Source organism: Bos taurus, chromosome 18 (assembly GCF_002263795.3).
Source record: "Bos taurus isolate L1 Dominette 01449 registration number 42190680 breed Hereford chromosome 18, ARS-UCD2.0, whole genome shotgun sequence".
NCBI lineage: Eukaryota > Metazoa > Chordata > Mammalia > Artiodactyla > Bovidae > Bos > Bos taurus.
Genome location: NC_037345.1, coordinates 33,960,829 through 33,981,199, shown reverse-complemented (window position 1 = coordinate 33,981,199; position 20,371 = coordinate 33,960,829). Strand labels below are relative to the sequence as shown.

General features: G+C 42.5%; 1 non-coding gene across 1 annotated transcript; it reads right to left on the bottom strand.

Annotated features, from left to right (window-relative positions):
* Nucleotides 1-494: 494 nt before the first annotated feature.
* Nucleotides 495-566, bottom strand: TRNAR-ACG (transfer RNA arginine (anticodon ACG)). The gene has a single exon. It is a non-coding gene; the product is annotated as a tRNA-Arg (tRNA).
* Nucleotides 567-20,371: the final 19,805 nt, after the last annotated feature.

Below are 20,371 nucleotides of genomic sequence, written 5' to 3'. Positions count from 1 at the left end.
TCAATATTTTGGCTGTTATTAGTAGTACTGCTATGACTATTCATGCACAGTTCTTTTTGAAGACTTATGTTTTCATTTCATTTCTCTCGGGTATATGTAGAGGAGTGGGCTTCCTGGGTGGTGCTAGTGGTAAAGAACCCACCTGCCAATGCTGGAGATGCAGGTTCAATCCCTGGGTTAGGAAGATCCCCTGGAGAAGGGCATGGCAACCCACTCCAGTATTCTTGCCTGGAAAATCCCATGGACAGAGGAGCCTGGCAGGCTACAGTAATGGGATCACAAAGAGTTGGACACAACTGAATGACTTCACTTTTCTTTCTTTACCATATGGCCAGCAATCGCACTCCTCTTCATATGCACGTGTGTATGCTAAGTTGCTTCAGTCATGCCTGACTCTGCCATCCCATGGACTGTAGCCCGGTAGGCTCCTCTATCCATGGGATTTTCCAGGCAAGAATACTGGAGTGGGTTGCCCTTTCCTTCTCCAGGAGATCTTCCCAATCCAGGGATTGAACCTGGGTCTCCTGCATCGTAGGCAGACGCTTTACCTTCTGAGCCACCAGGGAAGTCCTGGCCATATGGTAACTTTGTATTTAATTTTTGATCTGGAGACTTTCTTAAACATGATGTGCAATGATACCTCTTGACCTTGAAGGCAGGTTAAGGTTGGGTGGTGGTGTGGTGGGCCTGAGGAAGGGGGACTGTAGAGCCCCCAGCGGAGGTCTTCTAATGCTCCCTTCTCTCTGTTTTGATTGCCCAGAACAATGTGTCCAGTGGCAGGGGCACCACAGGAAAAATAAACACATTTATGGGTTGCATTTCTAAAAGGTAGAAAATGAGAGTAATTGCATTTAGTCCCATGACAGAAAATGCATTCTTGCCCTTTAATTACTTAACACAGGGCTAAAGAGTGGGCTGTAGACCTGGGCTACATGGGTTGGCTTCCTAGCTCTTCTACTAACTAGCCGTGGACCTTGATTCAGCTACTGAAACTCTCAGCGCCTTGCTGTCATCATCCATAAAATGGGGAGGTACTAACATTGATCCCTTCTTTGTGGATCTGTTGTCCTCACATGATAATACATGTAACACATGAAACAGGGTCCCTGGCAAATGCTCAGCCTATTTTAAATATTAGTAATTTTATTGATCTTCATAGGAAAGGAGACATGTCAGTGAGGACCTGTGCCTAGTCTCTGGCCGCTAAAATGGTAATTTTGGGGGGCATGTTTGAGAAGTAGCTGGCAAGAAATGGCACATGAATGTATGAGCCCACCTCAGTTTGCAGCCCTGACTCCAGCACAGAGCCTGGCCAGGGCTTGGTGGGCAGCAAGCGTGGCTTGACCTGAATCTCAATAAATATTTGAGGACTCTTAATCGATTTGTCCCTGAAATGCAGTATGTGGAGTGGGAGGGACTTTTCTAAAGATACGCCGGCTTCAACTGTGAAATCCTCCTGTGTGTCTGGAAGCCCAGGTCTGGCTTCTTCTGAGATTTTCTGTCTTCTGGAGCTTCCCTGCAGGCTGAGACTTTTCAAAGTAGGTTTCACTCAAAGGAAAAAAAAACTGGGTCAGCGATTTGTGCCCCATGTCTTTTGCCCCTTTTTCCTTTCTAGAAAGTTGAATGTATGAATCATTTGGAGCTTAGAGGAGGAATAGCGAAATCCTAGGAAATCCATGTTATCTGTTCTATTCTGTTCTAGCCTTGCCTCGCCTAGCCTGTCCTATTCTTAGTTTAGCTATCTATCCCGATATCTAGCTATCCAATCTTTATCTTTTTTCCACCTTTGGTTCAGTTCAGTCGCTCAGTGGCTCAGTCATGTCTGACTCTGCGACCCCATGGACTGCAGCACCTTTTTCTGCCTTAGCTGTGCCTTTTCTGTTTGCTATTCATTTGTTCAACTATCCAGCTCACCCATCCACCCACCAGTGTTTACCCGCATTGGTGATGGATAAGAGATAAGTAGGGAACACATGGAGGGCACATAATTGCAACAGAATGTGTGGTGTGAGAAGTATAGAACTGGAGCTCTGAAGAACGTAGCAGAGAAGCTGGAAGTGAGGTGACACTGGAGTTTGAACGATAAACAGGAAGTTAACGGTAGAAAAGATGGAGAGAGTGGTACCGGGGTGAGGTGGGGGCGGATGTTGGTTTTCAGAGATGGAGAGGTGTCCGTGGGGAGGCTGGGACAGAGGGTGCGAGGCAAGGGTTTCTGGGGGATGAGATTCGACTGGCAGGGTCTTCAACTCTATGCTCAGACCTTTGGATTTTCACCCTGTAGCTCTGATGTATTAGAGAAGTAGTTCAAGCAGGTGAGTGACTACAGTTTCAAAAGGTCTCTCTGAGAGTGGGTGTGGAGAATAAGTAGGCAAGGATGGTGGAGGAAGGAGATGGGGATAATGGTTAAAAGACTCTTTTAATCATTCAGTCTGTAATCAATAAGCAATTTGCTGGTGTTTCATGAGCCTTTAATCAGATAATTTGGGACCGTGATCCAGCTTTAATGTTATGTGAAACATACGGAATGCATTTTTACTTTTTTTTTTTAATGTTTTATTTCATTTTGATTATTCATGCTGTCTGGTGGACTTTATTGTATTTTCTTCATAGTGCAATCAAGGACCTGGGTAATTGATTTTTTTTCTAGGACCCCCTCTCCCTATCATACACACATTATAACACTTGAAACATGTCACAGAGACAGCCTGTTAAGACATGACTAGATTTTATGGGCTTCAAATACAGAACACGGTCATCTCAGGTTTTACATGAGCCCTACAATCACTCTGTGCCTGTGGCTAGAAGGTCTCTGAGGTGGACACACCTTGTTGACCTCCTGGCCCTTCCATTGCATGGAAAGGAGGGCTGCTTAGAGGAAGGGGGTTGACCTTAGAGGTGGAGCAGAATCCGCCTCTGGGGGTGAAGCACGTGGTCCTCCATCAGTGGCCCTGGCCCTCTCCTGGCCATCAGGGGTATTTGCACACTAGAAAGTGGGTGTATTCACGAGGCTTACGCACAGAGGGATCCAGTATCTTCCAAGAGCAGCCATCATCCTCTCTTCAGATTCTACACACAGCCTGGTGGCCGCAGATTGGATTTCCGTGGTCCTTTGATAGCAGGACCAAAGCTCTCTGGGCATAGGTGTGAGTGTTCCACTGGTGGGGACGATCCATCCTCCTGTGGGAATCAGTGCTATGTGCTCTGGGTCAGTGTGAAGAGCTTCACGTGATCTGGTCACCTTCGGGCAACTCGAGTGTCCAGTCCTGCACAGCTCCAAATTTCTCTGCAGCTCTTTCCCTGAACCCAGGTCCACAGCCATCAGTTTATTTGTCTGCCTGGGCTGGTATTTCTGACCCCAGGTGAAAGGACATTTAGCTTTCAGCTGAAAGCATCACTAGGAGTCTTTAGTAAAACCAAAGCCAAGTTTGTTTGTTCCATCCTGGTAAAGAGATAAAATGGGCTTCTCTATGCTTGTTTTTTCCTCATATAATCATTGATCTTACCTAGAGCTTTTTAAAAAATTAGCTAACATTCACAGTTGAGTTAATGAACAGAGTTGAAAACCTCCAAATTGATGATGCAGGTACCTTCTGCTGGCGGGGCCAGGAATGGTAGACATGGCCCAGTGTGGGGCTCTTGGCTCATTGTGCAAGGCAGGGACTCTCTTTTCTAGAAATCTACATCTCCTACAGCCATCCATTTTTCAGTTTTTCAGTTCAAAATCTTGGCCCTTGGATACAATCATTGTAGGTTCCTTGAATGAATGACTCTCCCAACACTCAGGTCATGTAACCTTAGTTGTCAAGGTGTTTACTGGCCACATGTCCCTGCTGAAGGCCACAGCTGCAGAAGCGTCCACCCCTTGGGTGAGCCACCAATAGGGGAGTTGCTTAAGGTGCTTAAATGCTTAGAGCACCTTGGCTACAGGAAGAGATGAATGTGCGTTGTTCACCATGGAGGGAAATAAATCTTCCCAGGGGTGCCTATTGATTTCTCTCTGTAGGCTGGAAGATTTGCGTGCCTTCCAAGAATTCAATAGCGTTGTGAGCCTAGCAGGAACTTAGCTTTCTCCTGAGTTTGGGGAGGTCATGGGCATCCACTCCACAGTTAGATGCCCGCAGGTGACAAACTGGTTCCTCTATGTGAGCATTGCGCTTAAACAACAGCATTAGTAGTTTTGTTGAAGAGACTAGCCTTGTTCCGATCCCTTTATGTGCCCTAGGATACAAATGGTGTTATTGTCCTCATTTTACAGATAAGGAAAATGGAGATCTAAAGATAAGCCACTTACCCAGTAATAACAAACACTGAAAGAACTCTTTCTATTAGACTCTCACTCTCCTGTGCCAGGTTCTTCATATTACCCTCATTAAATCTTCCATGATATACGTACTATTACTATTTACATTTTTGTTTACAAGGATGGTCAAGTGCAAAAAGATCAAGTAACTTATTCAGGGTCATGGAGATGATGTCAAGTCAGGCTTGGGCAGTACCTTGGCAAGGGTTGTTTCAGTTTTCAACCGTCACACCATCCTGCTTCTCAGGAGATATTTAACTAGAATAACTTAGTTATTTGTGAGCTTAACTATGTTGTTGGATTTTCCTCTTCAAGGAATAATGAATTGTCTAAATGATTATTATGCGATGTTCACAACTTATTTTCATTTTTGAAGCCAGTCTGCAGAAACTTAAAATATATCAGACTGAACACTAAATGGGATTTCTGCAACATTTTTGTGAAAAGTAATCATCAGTATCCGTTAAAACAAATAACTCACTTATCTTTTGTTATTCACTGTTCCCTCTTTGGGAAATTCTCCTATAGAAACAAAAGCACCAGGGAGATTAGGTATATGATGAAGGCATTTTTTGCAGCATTGTTTGTAATATCAAAAACTGGGATGAGCCTGACAGCCCATTATTGGGGTGGAGAGAGTGAAGATTCATGAGTAGGTGGATAAATCATGGCTTGTCCATAGAATGGGATGTTGCGTAGCTATTACCTGAGGTATGGTTAGATGATAGGAGCAAGCAGCGGAAGACACATGCATTGCTCAGCCACCCAGTCGTGTCCAGCTCTTTGTGACCTTGTGGACTGCAGCATGCCAGGCCTCTCTGTCCCTCACCATCTCCCAAAGTTTGCCCAAGTTCATGTCCAGTCCATTGGTGATGCCGTCCACCCATCACATCCTCTGATGCCCTGCTGCTGCTGCTGCTAACTCGCTTCAGTTGTGTCTGACTCTGTGCAACCCCATAGACTGAAGCCCACTAGGCTCCACCACCCCTGGGATTCTCCAGGCAAGAACACTGGAGTGGGTTGCCATTTCCTTCTCCAATGCATGAAAGTGAAAAGTGAAAGTGAAGTCGCTCAGTTGTGTCCGACTCTTCGTGACCCCATGGACTGCAGCCTACCAGGCTCCTCTGTCTATGGGATTTTCCAGGCAAGAGTACTGGAGTGGGTTGCCAGTGCCTTCTCCGTCTGACGCCCTAGGAAAGTCATATTAAAAAGCAAATGAACTGATGTCTCACCCGTTCCTACACGCATGTACATTTGACTGTTTGAGTCTTAGAAGCATGGAGAGGGGTGTGGAAGGACACCCTTGCTGTTAGCATTCATTACATGAGAGGTGGCCCATGCAAGGGGAAAAATGAAGTTGGGGTGTCCTCTTAATATCCTGTGTTATTTCATAGGAAGTGTTGAGCATTTGCTTTTGAAGCTTTAAAAAATACTTTAAAAAAATGGAAGTGTAATTTGCATAGAGAATGCTTCATTTGGTGCGGGCATGCACAGTGATATCTTAACTGTGCAGCTCCATCAGGTTTGACAAATGCTTCCACCCATGTAACCCAGACCCTTCTCACGTCATAGGACGCCTCCATCGCGCCAGGGAGCCGCTGTGTGCCCCCACCCCACTGCCATTCCATGCTTAGCCCCTCTACCAGAAGCAACCGCTGTTCTAATTTCTTTCACCATAGATTAGCTTCTCCTGTTCTATGACTCTCTATGAATGGAATTTAGCATTGCAAATTCTTTTTGTGTGTGCATGGCTTTTACTCAGCACAGTGTTTTTGAGACTCATCTACTTTGCTGCATGTATCAATAGTTGGCTTCTTTTTATTACTGAGTAGCATTCCACTGTATGGATATATCACAGTTTGTTTATCCATTCTCCTGTTGATGAACATTTGGGTTGACTCTTATGAATAAGTTGTTATGAATGTTCTTGTATAAGTGTCTTTTTTCCCCCACTGTGGACATAAGTTTGCGTTTCTCTTGGATAAATAAATACCTGGAATTAGAATTGCCAGGTCAAAGGGTAGGTGTATAGGCATATACTTAATTTTATAAGAAACTGACAAAGAGTTTTCCAAACTGTTTGTAACATTTTACACTCCTATCAGCAGTGTATGAGAGGTCAGATTGCTTTACATCCTTTCCTGGAAGTTTGATATTGTTAGTTTTGTATTAGTCTATTGAGTATATAGCAGTATCTCCTTATAGTTTTAATTTATCTTTTTCTAATGAATCATCATGTTGAGTACTTTTTCATGTTCTTAAATGCAGACTGCCTGGTTCTAGCTATGTATATCAATACCACATTTTCTTGATTAATATAGCTGTATAGTAAGTTTTGAAACCAGGTAGTGTAAGTCCTTCAACTGTTTTCTTTTTCAAAATTGTTTTGTTCTGGCTCTCATCAAAGTTTTGGGTACAGTTCTTGCATATATTTGGTTAAATTTATTCTTATGTATTTCATAATACATAATCCTCATAAGGATATTTCATCCTTATGTTTTTTTTGATGCTCTTATAAACACTACTTTAAAAATTATAATTTCAAATTGTTTTTGCTAGATTATGGAAATTCAATTGATTATTTTATGTTGAGGCTGTATTCTGCAGCTTTGCCAAACTCACTTTTTAGTTCTGGTTTTTTTTTTTTTTTTCGTCAGCTTCCTTAGGATTTTCTACACATTTAACTATATTACCTACACATAAACAGTTTTATTCCTTCTTTTCCAGTCTATATACCCCTCCCCCACCTTTCCCTGCTTTGATGCAGTGATTCAGACATCCAAAAAAATGTTGAAGCGGTGAGAGTAGACATCCTTGCCTTGTTCTCTACCTTAGGGAGAAAGTATTCAGTCTTTCACCATTAAGGATGACATTAACTGCAAGGTTACTGTGGGAAACCTTTTGTCAGATTGAGGCAGCTTCATTGTTATTCCAAGTTTGCTGAGCACGTTTATGAGGAATAAGTATTGGATATTGTCAAGTACCTTTTCTGCTTCTATTAAGATACTTATATGCAGTTTCTCCTTAGGCTGTTAATATGCCACATCACATTGATTGATATTTGAATGTTAAATCAATCTTGTCATCTTCAGATAAACCTATTTGATCATGATGTATTAATATATATACACACACAGACATATATATGGGGCTTCCCAGGTGGCACTGATGGTAAAGAACCTGCGTGCCAATGCAGAAGTAAGAAATGTGGATTCGATCCCTGGGCTGGGAAGATCCCCTGGAGAAGGGAATGGCAACCCACCTTAGTATTCCTTCCTGGAGAATCCCATGGACGAAGGAGCCTGGTGAGCTGCAGTCCATAGGGTCACAAAGAGTCGGACATGCCTAAAGCAACTTAGCACAGCATATATATATATATTTCAATTTGCTTTCAATTTGCTTACATTTTGTTAAGGATTTTTGTATCTATGTTCATGAGGGATGTTGGTTTGTGGTTTTCTTATACTTCTCCTTTAGAATGGTTTTAGTATCACAGCCATGTTGGTCTTACAGATGAGTTTGTTAGTGTTTTATTCCCCTGTTTTCTAGAAGAGTTTATATAGAATTGCTATATAGAAGAGTTTACATATAATTACATAAAATTATTCTTTCTTAAGTGTTTTTACATGATTCATCAGTGAAGCATTTTGCATCCGGGGTTTTCTATGTGGGAAGGTTTTGATAATAAATTCAATTTCTTTAGTAGCCATTGGGCTAGTTTTATTTTGTGTTTCCTCTTGTGTCAGTTTTGGTCATTTCTGTTTTATAAGAAATTTGTTAATTTCGTTAAATCATCAAATTTAGAGGCATAAATTGTTTAGTATATTCCCTTCTTTTTTCTGTTGCAGTGTAGATGGTGATGTCTTCTATTTCATTTCTGATATTGATAAATTTGTGTCATTGCATGGTATATATTTTTTCATCTTTTTACTTGTCATTTCTTTTTTCATATTTAAAGTAAATCTCTTATAAAGAGTTGTAATTGCATTTTGCCTAATAAAAAATCTAATCTGAAAATCTCACCCTTTACATTTAACATGATTATTTGTATTATGTATTTGTTACCATCTTTCCAGTTGTTTTCTGTTTGTCTTAGTTATTCTTTTCCTTCTTTCCTGTTTTTTTTTTTGGATTAATTGGGCATTTTTGTTTGTTTTTTTTTGCCACACTGTGGGATGTGGGATCTTAGTTCCTCAACCAAGGATTGAACCAGTGAACCCTGCCATGGAAGCAGTGAGTCTTACTGGACTACCAGGGAAGTCCTTATTTGGGCATTTTTTGATATTACATTTTATCTTTTATAGTGAATTTTTATCTATACTTATTTGCTAATACTATATCACTTATAAATAACCACTTATTGAATAATAAAACCTTGCAGTAGTGTACGTCTATCCTATTCTTTATGCTACTGTTTTCATATATTTTATTTTTCCATTATACATTGTTGAAATACGTTGTTGGTTTTGTAACACTTTTGAATTTTAGAGAGATTTTCTCTCAGCCTGAATAACTTTCTAAAGAAAAAAAAAGGATTTGTTTTGGCATTCAAGTCTACTGGTGATAAAATTTTAAAGTTTTTGTTTATTTAAAAATGTTTTTTGTATTTTCATTTTAAAGCTGTTTCCACTGATTTAGAATTATAGTTAACAGTTTTTTTTCCACTTTAAAGATGCTCCATTATTTTCTGCTTTGCATTGTTGCAGATGAGGAGTCAGTGATAAATCATGTAATTGCCTTCTCTGTAATGTGACCCACCCCACCTTTGGCTCTTTTTAAAGATTTTCTCTCTCTTTGGTTTTCAGGATGTGCTTAGATTTGGTTTTCATTACGTTTATCCTGGGGGCTTCCCTGATAGCTCAGTTGGTAAAGAATCTGCCCAGAATGTGGGAGACCTGGGTTCAATCCCTGGGGTGGGAAGAGCCCCTGGAGAAGGAAAAGGCCACCCACTCCAGTATTCTGGCCTGGAGAATTCCATGAACTGTATAGTCCATGGGGTCGCAAAGAGTTGGACACGACTGAATGACTTTCGCTCTACTTCACTTCACTTCAAGTGTATCCTACTTGGGTTTTGTTGACCATCTTGAATCTGTGGATTGACATTTTTCATCAGTTTTGAACAGTCTTTGGCTTTATTACTTCTTTAATTTTTGTTGTTTGTTTTTGTTTTTGTAAACCCTAATCTCTCTCTCCTCTTCTTTTGACTTCTGATTTATTCCAGAGGCCGTGGAAGTCTTGTTTATTTAAACAAATTAATAGGCTTTTCTTGAGAGGGAACAGTTTTAGGTTTAAAGAAAAGTTGAGTGAAAAGTACAGAGAGTTCTCATCCACTCCCTTATTAACACCTTAAAGTTTCTGCTCTTGGTAACATCTTATATTTGAATGATTTATTTACTGCAAATGATAAACCAACATTGGTGTGTCGTTATCATCCACAGTCTGTAGTCTTATGTTAGGGTTTACTGTTTGTGTTGTACATTCTATGAATTTTGACAGATGTACATGTATCTACCACTATCATATCATACAGAATAGTTTCTTCATCCTATAATTTCCTTGTGCTCCAGCTACTCGTCTCTCCCTCCCACCTCCTAAACTCTTGGCAAACACTGATCTTTTTATTGTCTCCATAGTTTTGCCTTTTCCAGAATGTCATATGGTTAAAATCATATAGAATGCAGACTTTCCAGATTGACTTCTTTCACTTAGCAATATGCATTTGTTTCTTCCATTTTTTTAAAAAAATAGAATTTAACTTATATGCAGAGTACATCATGAGAAACACTGGGCTAGAAGAAGCACAAGCTGGAATCAAGATTGCCAGGAGCAATATCAATAACCTCAGATATGCAGATGACACCACCCTTATGGTAGAAAGTGAAGAGGAACTAAAAAGCCTCTTGATGAAAGTGAAAGAGGAGATTGAAAAAGTTTTCTTAAAGCTCAACATTCAGAAAATGAAGGTCATGGCATCTGGTCCCATCACTTCATGGGAAATAGATGGGGAAAAAGTGTCAGACTTTATTTTTTGGGCTCCAAAATCACTGCAGATGGTGATTGCAGCCATGAAATTAAAAGACACTTACTCCTTGGAAGGAAAGTTATGAACCAACCTAGATAGCATATTCAAAAGCAGAGACATTACTTTGCCAACAAAGGTCCATCTAGTCAAGGCTATGGTTTTTCCTGTGGTCATGTATGGATGTGAGAGTTGGACTGTGAAGAAGGCTGAGCGCCGAAGAATTGATGCTTTTGAACTGTGGTGTTGGAGAAAACTCTTGAGAGTCCCTTGGGCTGCAAGGAGATCCAACTGGTCCATTCTGAAGGAGATCAGCCCTGGGATTTCTTTGGAAGGAATGATGCTAAAGCTGAAACTCCAGTACTTTGGCCACCTCATGCGAAGAGTTGACTCATTGGAAAAGACTCTGATGCTGGGAGGGATTGGGGGCAGGAGGAGAAGGGGATGACAGAGGATGAGATGGCTGGATGGCATCACTGACTTGATGGACATGAGTCTGAGTGAACTCTGGGAGTTGATGATGGACAGGAAGGCCTGGAGTGCTGCGATTCATGGGATCACAAAGAGTCGGACACGACTGAGTGACTGAACTGAACTGAATGACATTTGATGTTGCACATCTTTTCATATGTTTATTCATCATCTGATATCTTCTTTTGTAAATTGTCCAGATCTTTATAAAAATTGGGTTGTTTGTTTTCTTATTTTGAGTTCTTTGTATATTTTAGATACCATTCTTTTATTAGATATGTGTTTTCAGTGATTTTATTCCAGTCTGTGGCTTGTATTTCTTCTCTTAATAGTGTTTTGGTTTTTGTTTGTGCTGGCAGAAGTTTTAAATTGTGATGAAGTTCAATTTAGCGATTTTCCCCCCCTTAATCGTGCTGTTGGTGCTGTCTCTGAAAAGTCATTGCTAAACCCAAGGTCACCTAGATTTTCTCCTATTACCTTCCAGGAGTTTTATTTTGAAATTATGTATTTTATTATTTATTTATGGCTACTTGCAGGCTTCTTCTAGTTGCAGCAAGTGGGGCTGCATTCTCTTCATTGCAGTGTGTGGGTTTCTCACTGTGGTGGCTTCTCTTGCTGTGAAGCACGGGTTCTAGATACACACAGGCTTCAGTAGTTCTGGCACGCAGGCTGGTTGCTCTGCCACATGTGGAATCTTCCCAGATCAGGGACCGAACCCACGTACCCAGGGTTGGCAGATACATTCTTTTTTTGTTTGTTTGTTTTTTGGCATATGCATTCTGAACCACTAGACCACCAGTAAAGTCCATCTTCCAGGAGTTTTATAGTTTTGAGTTAATTTTTGTGAAAGATGTTGGTCTGTCTTTAGATTCAGGATTTTTTTTTGCATGTAGATATCCAGTTGTTTCAGCAGCTTTTGTTGACAAAGCTCCTTTTTCCACTGAATTGCCTGTGCTCCTCTGTCAAAGATCAGTTGATGCTACGTGTCTGCTGTTTTCTTTTTTCCTTAAATCTCTGTATTTCAGTTTGGATATATCGTTTCTATTACCCCATCTAAGTTCTCTGATGTTTTTCTGCTACAGTGTCCAATCTGCTTTTATGCCCATCCATTGAATTTTTCAATTCATATATTTTAATTTGAAGTTCTCAAATTTCTCTTTGATTCTTTTTAAGAGTTTCTGTATCTCTACTAAAATTCTGAATCTATTCCCTAATTACTTTAAATCTTTGAACGTATTTCTGATAGCTGTTTCAAAACACTTGTCAGCTAATTTCAACCTCTCGATTATTCTTGGTCTGTTTCCTTAGACGTATTTTTCTCTTGATTATGGGTCACATGTTACTTATTCTTCACATGACTAGTAATTTTTGGTATATTGGAAATTATGGATGGCACATTGTATTCTGTGATTTTCCTTTAAGGAGTGTAGGTTTTTTTCTGGTAGTTAATTGTAATGTAAAAAAAACCCAAAACACCTCAGCTTAATTTTTTTAAGCTTTATAAAAATCTTTCTTAGGATTGTTTTAGAATAGTCCTTAGAAAAGACCCTGATGCTGGGAAAGATTGAAGGCAGGAGGAGAAGGGGATGATAGAGGATGAGATAGTTGGATGGCATCACCAACTCAATAGACATGAGTTTAAGCAAACTCCGGGAGATGGTGAAGGACAGGGAAGCCTGTCCATGGGGTCACAAAGAGTTGGGCATGACTTAGAGACTCAACAGCAAAAGAATAGTCCACTTGGTGAGAGTGGTCAGATGTGTTCTCTCTAAAGTCTCTGAATGGCCAGGATTTTCAGGGACTTAATGCTGGGTGGGTGGAACTGCTGTGTTTCCCAGAACTGTGGGATCTCCATTCAGACCACTATTCCTCAGTAAGTTGTTCTTAGTCAAGCCTTTTGGCATCTTGTCCTGTGTAAGTGCAGCTTAATATTTGAGCAAAGATTTAAGAAAAGCTTTATGTGTGTGTTTCAAGTTCCTTTTTTTATGCCACGCCCTCCTCTCCAGTATTTCACCCCTCAGATTCCAGCTGGCTCAGCAGAACTCCAGTCTTCGTGTCCTCAGCTTGCTGAGATGTCCGTGGTCTGCTTGGGCTCCATCTCTTTGCAGGGTCTAGACTCCAAGTTCACACAGACAGCCAGGGCAGCATGAGGCCCCTACTGCCCTCCTTCGTTTCCCTCCTTCTGTTATCCAATATCTGAAAACAGTTGGCTCATATATTTTGTACAGTTTTCTAGTCATTGACAGCAAGAGGGCTAGGGGCTAGTCTGATATCAGTTACTTTGTTACAGTTGGCAGGAGTGCAATCACTTTTTGAAGAGCAATTTAATAAAATAATGTTTTTGTAGAAAAGAAATGAATTGCAAAGTATTATCTAGCCAGAAGCATCTAGGGTCATCGAATGGGATGAGAGAAATAGTAGAACATTTTGGTTTGGGTAACATTTAGGAAAAATGCCTTCTTTCTCATACCCTCCTGGCTCCCCTTCTCCAGGCCATGAACATTTAGAGGGCTGATATCTGAGTTGGCGGGTGGGGAGAGTCGAGGGGAAAGGGGAAAAGTAACCACGCCTGTTGCCTCTAACTTAATTAAAGGTTTCCGTCCTAATGACCCAGTCTGGTTCATTAGGAGCCGGCAGGAAATGTGGGGCAGATACACAGCACCTGTTTGTTATCTCTGACCACTGAGCTCACATCCCCATCAGGGCGCTGTGGTGAGGTGGGTGGTGGCTGTGACCTAGAAGATTCAGAGGTCAGGTTCCCAGAACCTCACCATCCCACACAGTCTCCTTTGGCCCACAGAGAAAGATAAAAAAAGCCAGAGGATCAGGGCCTGATAGATGAGGAGACAGGAGAGGTAAGGGGCAAAGATGGGAGCTGAAGGCTGGGGGCCCAAGGCTCTGCTGAGAATGCGGCTGGAACTCTGACACTTACTTGCAGTTGGTTGAGCACTTCCATGGTGCCCAGGCCTACGAGAGGCTGACTTTCTACTTGGGGACAGGATACTATATTGAACTCTCCCAACTAGTATAGAAAATCAGGTTTATTCAAGACAAAGCTTCCTGGGACAGTCTGTGGAAATACCAGAGGATTCTCTCTGGGGCGAGGACCCCCACGTAGCTGAGTGCCCAGCTTTACTTACCCTGAGAGAAGTCTCTGTCCTGGTGGGCGGGCTGGTGGAAAAGGGCCTCTCCAGTGTCAGAAAAGGCTTGATCTAGGCTCTGAGCCACATCCCATGGGGCTGTCAGTGGGAGTCTTGGGATTCCTTTGGGAAGGGGACTCTTTGAACTTGAGCCATCTCTCCTGCCTTCCAAGTTTCTGGGCTCCCACTCCTCTAGAGGACTGACCCACTCCTCTAGAGGGCTGACCCCTCCCACTAGGCCAAGGAAGATCTTTGTCTGAGAAACTCCTCCGAAACTGATTTGCTTGCCTGCCTCTCAGGCACAGCTCTGAAGTTCCTGGCAAATTATTTTTAGAAAGCAAAAAAGCAGGCAGATGGAATCCACCAAGTTGATCATCGGGTATGGCGTCTCCAAATTTCTTAATTAAAAAATTTAGGTGATTAAATTAGAAACAGCTCATAGAGATTTTTCTACCTTGGGAAATCTGAATTTTTAATGATGCTGGTGGTAAATGCAAGCCTTGAATCCAGGCTGCTAGGTTGGTTCAGCAGAACAGTTTCTACCACAGTAGACTGCTTCTTGGTATAAAGTTGAAAAGGAAAAAAAAAAAGACCCCAGAATGGCCTCTCTCAAAAACAGCAGTTCTGTGTGGAGAACCCAGGGTGCAGGGATGAAGGTGGATTGCAGCCCAGCAACTTCATGCTGCAGAAATAGAACAGGAGAGCCATAATCAGAGACGTTCCCACCCACCCAGCTCTGCAGCGTGCGATGGTGGGTTTTGCCAGACAAAGAAGTCTTAAATAGGGGTTTTTAGGAACATCCAAACTAGAGTTTCTCACCATGACATTTCGTTGCTTGGAGAGGTTGCTGGGGTGGTTTGGTAAGTTTTCAAGATAAAGCAACACTTGGATTATCACATTCCCAAATCATGACTAAGAAGATCCAGGCTGTCTAAATAAAGGGAAACAATCCTATTTAGTGGCCTCCAAATGTAATTAAACTGTCAAGTCAGTAATTTTCTAAATGCGGACACCTCATGCGTGACTAACACCTTCGTTCCCCAATCAAAACACACTAAAGGAAGGAAGAAAACAAAACAAAACAACAGAGAGATTGCAAAATGCCCTCCTAAGAATTCAGCCTTGAACTCTGCATGTGTGGGACAGGTTTCTAGCCAAGTTAGTCGTTGCTGAGAAAGTCTCTCTTCTTTTCACGAAGCTGGCTGAATGCTGATCAGAATCTTGACCCAGGCAGCAGGTGGGGCTCCCCCATGAAGGAGAATGAAAAAGTTGTAGCTACAGCCCAAGCATCGAAGCTGAGAAGCAGAGGTACCAGGATTGACCTTGGGTGTCTGCCTCTGCGGCCTGCCATACCCCAGGCTTATTGCCAGTAGCAAGAGCTTTCGCCACGTGGACATTTGGTGGTTACTGGTTTTCCTGCAGCAGAGGCCTGCAGCCCTGAACTAGGGAGTAGCATGTGCCTGTTCCCTTGTGGGTCAGGTCAGAGAGATGGGGAGAGAAGGACAGGCAGGAGAAATTCCAGATCTGTAGCCCTAGCTCTGAGATAACTTGGGAAACAGCAGAGTGTGGTGAGAGGCAGCGTCCAGTACCTCTGTGCTTAGAGGGGGCTGTGTCCAGTACTGACCTCCCTGCAAGAGACAGCCAAGCTGTGGGGAGGGGTCCATTTCAGCAGGAGGCTAAAGAAAGGGCCAGGCTGTTTACTAGGCTCGTCTCATGAAAGGAGTTGGAAATTGGCAGAAATTTCAAATTCTGACTGCGGGACTGAGCTATTTCTGTTGAAAACATTTGAATGACTTTCTCCCCACCCCCACCCCCTTCTTCCACAATGTCAGATGGGCACACTTCCAGGCCTGCCTCCGCACCCAGCCAGCCTCCCAAAAGCCGCCTGGCGCTCTCTCTGCTGAAACCGTGAGGAGCCCGGCTGAATAAATGGCCCGGCAGAGCTCCGTGAGCGCTCAAGTTTAATATGCACTTGACCTCTTTGTCTTTCAGAAATGAAATTTATTGAGTTTGGATTCCAGCGCCCCCGGGCCCCCACTAACATCTAATTAACCAGACCACACTTTGACTTCAAAAGTGCAGGGAAATGAGGAGATGTATTTGCTGCAGGAACCTCGAGGGAGGGGCTGGGGAGCTGAGCCAGGGATCTTTTGAAGTGTCTGTGTTGGTGGTCTGCCATCCTGCCAGAATGCCAGATAAGCAGGTTGGCCTTCCTTTTTGCTGTCTTCCCCTCACCCCCCAGTAAAGAGCGATTATCTTTCCTTTTGTTGCCATTGACCCTTCTTGGCCTAAATTTCCCAGGCTCTGAATCTGAGTTCCTTTGATGCACCAGCAGATGAGGGGGCAGCCAAACATATCCCCCGCCTCAAATTGTCTCCTACTGCCTTGCCACTGTACTCGAATCCCCACCACAAAACTGCTTCTTTATCATCAGGGCGATGTGTCTAGGAAACACCATGAAAATACATCATCAGAGACAAGATAATGCATTAATCCCTGAGAAGGAGAATCATGACTTATTGGACTGCAGTTTGAGAACTACTGATTCAGTCCAATTCCCTATTTGCAGGCTGCGAAGGTAGGAGAAGAGAGGCAAGGGAGGCAAAATTTGGCATTTGTCTGAAGTAACTAAGAATAACGGCCTCTGGGGATCCTAACCTGGGAGGATGCTGAGCATGGCTCACCCTTGAGAGACGGGCTGCTCCTCACTGGAGTGGACCAGCGGGGCCTCCTGGGGGCGTGGAGGGTGTGTTGGGACCTTGACTACAGATCATGGAGCCAGGTCAGGGCAAACACAGCCCTGCTCACCTAGGTAGAGGACTAGGTAGTTGGCCAAATGCAAAGCGCAGAGGGTTGTGGGCACTTGAGTTAGGTCATGGTGCTTTCCAAGGAGGTCCCATCCCATCAGGCAGGTGGGATGAAGCAGGAACAAGGTTGGGAACACAAGCATGAGGTCACGGTTGTTTGGCAGATAGATGAGATAGTAATCATAAGTCCCTTAACCCAGGGGTGAGTATACAGTATATGCTTAACAAATGGTCTCATTCATCACAGTTACTATATTCAGATACTGCATGTGAGGGGAAAGGAGACATCTCAGAGCCTGGGTGAGAGGGACAGAGAGAGGGAGGGATGGAGGTGAAGACCAAGGACAGGGCAGAAGTCAGGGACTCAGAGAAGGTAGAGGTGAGTCCTGGTGAACTGCCAGGGACAGGTTTTGGAAGCTCCAGTCTACCCTGGGAAGAGGAGGGAAGAGGCACGGGCACAGGTGGCCTGCTCTTTGCCTCCAACAAGTGTCACGTGGTCAGGGACCGTTTCTCACTTGTTCGTGAGTGTAGCTACAGCATGTAGCAGGTTCTCACTGCATAGAAGTAGACATTGAAACCCTGCCCTTATCTCCTAATGCTTATCGTTTAAAGGTCACTTGGCCTGCTTCCCAGCTGCCAGTTTCTACATTTCTTTGCCTAAAGACTTTCTGAGTTTGCTGAAGCCTACCTTGTCCCACTGAATGGAAGACCAGAAGTGGGAAAATTAACACCACAAGAAAAGCAGCCATCAGTCAATGGCTGAGTGTGTAAAATACCCCATACCCTAGCTTCTTCCCCTCTTTGGAGGGATAAGTCAAGTCTAAGGCACAGGCTATACAGTGAGTTTCTGAGGTCACCATAGGGGGAACTTGATAACTCATCCCTTCTTGGCCACCTTCCTTTTCTTCACTAACTTTTGTGCTCCTGTCCGGATGTTTACTTCACTTCCCAAATAGATGGCTAGCACTTGAATTCTTATCTGAGGGTCTGCTTCTGGGAGAATCCATACTAAGCCAGGTCCCAGTAGCTGCTTACTGGATAATGGATAAGTATGTGCGCTGGGACCCAGCCAGAGTCACTGCCGCTTTGCCCTTACTGCTGCTGGCATTCCTGAAATGTCCTGGGCACAGGCAGCAAATGGGGTGTCCACAGATTCAGAAACACACCTCCCAGTGTACCAGGAACTCCAGGCTTTGTTCCCAGGCTTTTCCCTGTGTCTTTATCTTACTCCTCTTTCTGGCCCAGTCAAGACGAGAAGATGCTCTCTGCTGTATCTCTCGGCCCATCCTTGGCTGTTCTGCTTGGTGATCCCTCTCGTATCAAGAAAGAAACTTCCCTTCATCACTTATTTCAGAGGCTGCCTCCTCTCCATCTCTCATCCTTAATGATTCTTTAAGGGAATTAGTCAAGAAGTCCATCATGTCTTTGTGGTTTAATCTCCAATAAAGGATGGGAAGATGGGATAACAGTGCCTGTTGTGCAAAACAAAAAGACCTGCATTTTGGAGAGATGACTCAAACAAAGAGATGGAGTCGGGGCATCTAGGGAATCCAGGCTGCCACTGGGCCCTTCCTCTGAGAAATTTGTTAACCAGTCTCCAAGTCTTGCACAATTAGATGACAACATTTATTTGCAAACAGGAAGGGTGATGGTGACAGCACCATAATTTATGTCTCAGTAAGTAGCTCAAGCCCAGCATCAGAATGGATCCATTGCCACTTAATCTTCTGCCTGGTTTTCACATTTTTGCATTTATATTGGGGATGTAAGTGACAAAATAGAGCATGTGACAGGCCAGGTTGTTGTCAGCTTCATTCTCCGATTGCCGATCGCTCTGGTTTTTGATAAGATAATTGCTCTACTTTGTGTGTGTTTCTTGCTTCTTGTGTGGCAAATCGGGTGATGTCGGGGCTGTCCCTGGAGCATGTCGCCTCATGAATTTGCAGACGGGAGGAGTAGATAGTGATTGCTTTGTTATATGAGGTTGGAAGCTTCCCAGTTAGGCAAAGAACATTCCAGAAACTCCAGGCGGTCAGGTCCTCTTGTTTGTCTTATAATCATAGGTCAGATTGCCTCACTAGCATCACCATAACCTATCACCCCCTCTATTAGAGGGAGAATATAATTCATTGTCCAAACTAAAACCCTTTTGAGGATGAAAGGGGGCACCATGACTGATTATCCTGGGATGACAGCTATAAATTGGCAAGTTGGGACCTACAGTCGCACTCTCTTCTGTGCTTCTACAGCCACTGTGATGGGGAGCTTCTTTAAACCGACAAAGTATATATGTAAAAATCTGTTTTTTTTTTAAACCCATACTTAATAAATAAATATACATTTATTGTAAAGTTGAGAAGATAACAAGGATGTCTTTTTAACCTTTTCTTTTCACTATTATATTGGCAGGCTAAACCAGTATAGAAAAAGAAGAATATGATACAGAAGGCATAAGGATTAGAAAAAAGAAACAAGACTACCATTTTTATGGACAGTCGTGATTATCTATAAAGAAAACCCAAGAGTCTTTAAAGATCATAGCTAGAGTTAATGAGAATTCATTAAGTTTGTTGGATATAAGATCAATATCCCAAAATCAATTGTATCCTGTCCATTAGCAAGAAGCCATTAAAACACTACTTACAATAGCAGCGCAGAAGTGACGCGTGTAGGAGTAAATGCAGTGGAAGCTGTATTAGATCTGGGAAAGAAAGTAACACTGAAAGAAAACCTGAATGGCCAGAGAGCTATACCATGTTCAAGGATAACATGACCTCTATATTGAAAAGATGTTGGTTCTTCCCAAATTAGCTTATAAATTTAGTAACAGTTCCAATAAAACTCCTGACAAGGTATTTGTGGAACTCCTTGGGCTTATTCTAAATTGGATATGGGATAACAAAGGGCAAAGAACAGCTTTTGGACACTTGGAGAAGAATAAGGTGAATATTCACTCTGTCAGACACCAAGGCTTGTTATAAAGCTATAGTAATTGAGAAAGTATAATATTCTTATGGGGCCAGATAAATAAGCAGAACAGAAGAGAGCATACAGACAAGCACCTGCACAAACCAACTAGTGTCAGAGATGGCCCAGCAGACCAATGAATGATGTGCGGGTGATTAATTATTCATACCAAACAATCAGATTAGCGACTCATACAAAAAAATAGATTCCAGGTGAATTAAACACCTAAGAAACAAAACTTAAAAAGCCGTTAGTGATGATTTAGAAGGATATCTTCATGAGCTCAGTGTAGAAATAACTTTTTTAAATTTGAGTGCACAAAATTGGATTAATCATAATCCTTGGTTTATCATTCTTGTTCCGGTTTGCTTTTACTTTGCTACCTTCAGCTATTATTAATAATGCAGTAAGCGCCTATGAAACCACCACCTGAAACAAAAACCAGGGCCTTGAGATAATAGCCTACACCTGAAAGGGTACCCCCTGCGTCCCATCCCCTAGTCTCTGTTTCCCAAGGAAACCGTCATTCTGAACCACATGCCTGTTATTCTGTTTATTTTCTCTTTATATAGTTTTATTCCAATCAGTTTTCCTAAAAGTGTATGTTTTGATCTAATTGTTTTTAACTTCTAAAAAGGTATCATGCTGTTTTCAATCTTCTGGGAAT